Here is a 4,442-nt window from a genome sequence, read left to right on the forward strand (position 1 = left end):
TCAGTTAAAACCATTTTCTACATACAAGATAGGTTGTCACAGGCCTGGGTAATTCCTCCAGTTGTGATATCATCATGGAAACCATTCGTTGCGATCAAAACCAACCGTTTTACTGAGTGCCACTTCAATCTTCACCAGACCGCTCGAGGAAAGTTACGCAAGTTTGCTACCTAAGGAAAAACTTCAGCGCCGTTCGTGGATATTGAGGGACCCTAAATTCAGAGGAAACTGTGCTACAAAGATTCTGAATGGGCATAGATTTCAAGTTGTACGTTTTAGAATGAAATTAATAAAAAATTCTTTGTTCCCTTCTTGATGGTTGAGCAAGCATGAGTTTTATTGACAAATAGGCATTGAACTGACTAGTTTTCGTTTAGGAAATCTTTCTTTGACTTTTCTGCCTTTAGATAAACAACGTATTTATCTTTGTGCCTAAGGGAAGACTTTCAAGACTATTGGAACTGTCGGGTCAATGTACTTGGTGTTGAAGGAACGCTCAATTGACAAAGATGAATCAGCTCTTTAATTTAAAGGCGATCGTTGGGATCCTATTTGAGGGAGGTTTTCACAGCCTTGGTGTAATGTCATGTCCTTTGTTCTCTATTTTCACCTTCTTTAGAGAATGCAAGATTGCGCTATGGGAATTGTGTTATGTATGACTATGTGTCAGTGTGAACAAATGTTCTGAAATGTATTTCAGTGGTTGTGAATAATCATTAAAGGTAGTAGTTCGTTGTGATGTTATAACCGGCCTGTAAAGAGACTTTTAAATTGGAATTAGTGCATGTTGACACTCTTAAATTAGGTGTGTTTTTAATCTGTCCAAGATTGTACACAAAACGTAAAGAGTTCCATGAATTTCCCAGGCCTTCTAAGCCGCCAGAGGCAGCACGAGGACTAATTGGCCAAGGCCCTTGTGCTCATTGCTCTACCAGGGAGATAAATTGAAATCTAGTTTTTTCAATATGGAGGATTTTTTACATATGAAATCTCAAAGTCATTAGGCCTACTCTGGGACCTTAGGTCGCCTTAAGGACGTTCGCGCCAAAATCTTCCTAAGTGAGATTTTCTTCATTTCTCGCCTAGAGTTAGGTCATAAGGTACTTACCCAAAAAATGAAAAAAAAATGGGGGTCACCGACTTGGTTACGGAGAAAATGGCAGTGGAAAAATGCCTTAATTTCGAGAAATCGGTCATAATAGCGAGATGTAGGCTCATCTGCTCATCCATCGAAAATCATAAAAATAAACTGTTGGAGTGAAAGTTTCCGTGCATAGGTTTTTAGGAGTGAGATTTTTAGATAATTGTATGCCGCTAGGGATGTGGTAAACAGTAGAGTTCATCCTCGACGAGCGTTTTCGTAAGCTCTATCCTTTGCAACCACTACCAGAATTCGATGGCACGAGGAAAGAAAATGTTAAAAAAAGATAACTTCTTACGGTGAGAATTTTTTCATTTCATCATATTTTGTAGATAGTAAGTAAAGTAAGTGATTCATGATTAAAAAAATAGGGGTCACCGATGATCTGAACGAGTAAAATCGATATGATTTTGCAAAGCTCTTAGAAAATTACGTTTGTCACGCTTTTGCGTGACCTGTCGGGCAAGGACTGGAACCCAAGAGAGGATCGATCGTTGAAGAGATGAAAGGTTTTTACCGAAAAAAAAAAACCTTTCTCGAGCATAGCAACGAAGTTTTAAGCAGGGGTCATCTTCATTTGGTTGGTGTTTTGTATAATATCTCTCCATTGCCGTCATGCTCATCCTCTGGAGTGTGTTTTTTGTGAAATTCAATCGCTGATTGTTTCCACGCAGGTCCGCACTATTCAAGCGGACGAGGACGAAAATACTGCTCAATTTTCACGAAAGTAAAGGAAAAGAACTTTAAAAACATGCATTCACTTTGAACTTCAGTTCGTAGGGTAATAAAAACATTAAAAAGAAACAGCCCCATTAAATTTACGCAACGGTTCGTCCTCGAGTTTTCCAAACTTTCAGCCACTAGTCTACTCGATCAGCTACCTTTTCCAGAGCTTTTCCATCCTCCCGCTCACTTCTCTTTGAAGTTTCATGATGATTCGGAAATAAATGTGCCATTCTTTTGCCGGCCTGGAATTTTTTCCTCGGCGTTTTTGTCGCCATGTTATTTTGACTGATGCTTGAAAAACTTGTATGAAAGTCAAGTAGACTAGTGCACGACTGATAAAACCTCGCGAATATCAGTCGTGCAGTAGTCTACTTGACTTTCATAAATATTTTAAATCAATTTTCACTGATCACGATCTTCTCTGATCCAACGCTGTGCAAGGCTTGCCGTCCACGGTTTTTGAAAGGTTTTAAAACCTCAACTTCACTAATGCTCGAAGTAATGCGTGACATATTACAGTCGCGTTACCTGCGCAGTAACGTTGCGCACAAACAATTAGCGCGAACGTCCTTAAGTTGCCTGAAGTCCACAACACAACACACCTTAAAGTGCCCCTGTGACCAAAAAATCAATTCATATTTTTCTTTGGATTTCCGAAAACTATGTTAACAAAACACTAAGTGACCCACGTTTTAAGCCTTGACTTCAAAAAGACACCTCTTTATTTTAACTGTAATTTTCCTATTGAATGGTGAGCCATTACTAACATTATGTTCTTGAGAGAGCTGGATCGAGAAAAAAATGACGTCAAAGGCTCACTAGTTTAAGAATGCAATAAGTGTGTACGCCGCAGAATTAATATGCGGCACGGGGGTTTTGGGCTTTCAGACTTTAAACTCACGATTTGCATATATAATAAGCTGCGTTCACACGCTGAAATTTTAAGCTAGTGAGCCTCTGACGTCACTTTTCCCTAGATCCAACCGTCTGAGGTCCAATCGGTCAGTTTTGCACGTGAGTAAAGGCGGACTCTAGAATCCAAAACTTATACTCGAAGTAAACGGCCTTTGGATAAAAATCAAAGCTCAAAATTTTGCCAGCCAGGTGTTAAGCAAACACACTTTCAAAATCTGAAGGAAAAAAGGAAGTGTTTTTTTGATAACAGGGGCACCTTAAAGTTAGCCTAAAACAATTGAGAATGAGTCAATAAAGTAGTGGCAGATCAAGGGAGGCATTTTAATGTAATCGTCTCTTGGTTGATTTCCAAAAAAAGAATAATAGGAGGGGCAGGGGGTTGCCTCGTGACACCCATTTGAAAGGTGCTGATGAGCCTGGTGAACTCCTTCCGTAACAAATAGGAGACACCAGAACACACAAGAGGACATGCAGCAGAGATACATGTAAGTCTCTATTAAATATCTGTGACAAGCCTTTTTTTTTAGCTTTGCCTTGCAACATGTAGCTCTAATGGAGACACCACAAACAAGATTCTAGTCTCTACACATTTTATTTTTGAAAAGATATTATGCCATTTGATTGTTACAAAAAGAAGTATTAAACATGAAAGCCCATAAAAAATAGTTCCGTCTTAACTTAAGCTATTCATTGTCACCTTTGTGAGGAGCTGCAGTGATATGGTGCCTCAAAATATTTTTGCCACTTTAAATAATATAAGCAAACAAATTTAAGCTCAGTAACAAGAACTGAAATTATTTTCTTTAGATGAAATACTGATGTAAGCTTAACTTTAACTAAAGAAAATGCCTTGAATGTCTACTATAAGGTAATGAGAGGTCTTACTCTGAGCATTTCATGCAATTTTGTTAGATTTACGTAGTTAGTCGAGTTCTAGATGGCGATGATCTTTACAAGATACATGATTTAGTCAAGTAGAAGGAATCAACCAACCTTTATCTGTTTCCGTCACACAAAATTCCAAATCTTGATTGCATGTATGTTGTAACCAAATGCATGCCCGATATATATAATAACACTGCACATCCATTAAACTCCCCAACTCCGAGGAAACCTGCTCTAATTTGCTCTTTGTACACGGTCATGCGTAACTTGATAGATGACTCGCAGCCAAAGCTCAAAGAAGTTCATTTAAATTTATGTGCCAGGCAAGTAAACCAGACATCCGCAGAAATTCTCATGTAGGGCAAGTGTTGCATGTACATTTTTCATATCTGGTGCAGGAATAAAAATGGCGACCGTACCACAAAATCTCACGATACTCTTCGCGTAGAAATGCCTCATCATGTAATTTTTAGCATTGGGTTTGCATGCACCACTGGAGGGAAGTTTCTCCTCCCCATCGCCCTTTTCGCTTCTCTTAGCCGGCGGGGCCTTGGCACGAGAAAACGAAGGGCTCTGGAGACACAGGATTGTCTTGAAATATCTACGATCATAGTGAGTTTCACGAGGGGACAAGTTAACCGAGATGCTCTCTAATGTATTGCGTCTCCTTAATTTAGAGTCGATCTCTCTTCGTGCCGGAACCGCAGGTAGACGGACTGAGAAATATTGTGGAGATCCTTAATATTTCAGCTTTTGCTTTTCGTTTTAGGTTCGT

Source organism: Montipora capricornis, chromosome 7 (assembly GCF_036669925.1).
Source record: "Montipora capricornis isolate CH-2021 chromosome 7, ASM3666992v2, whole genome shotgun sequence".
In the NCBI taxonomy this organism is placed as follows: domain Eukaryota; kingdom Metazoa; phylum Cnidaria; class Anthozoa; order Scleractinia; family Acroporidae; genus Montipora; species Montipora capricornis.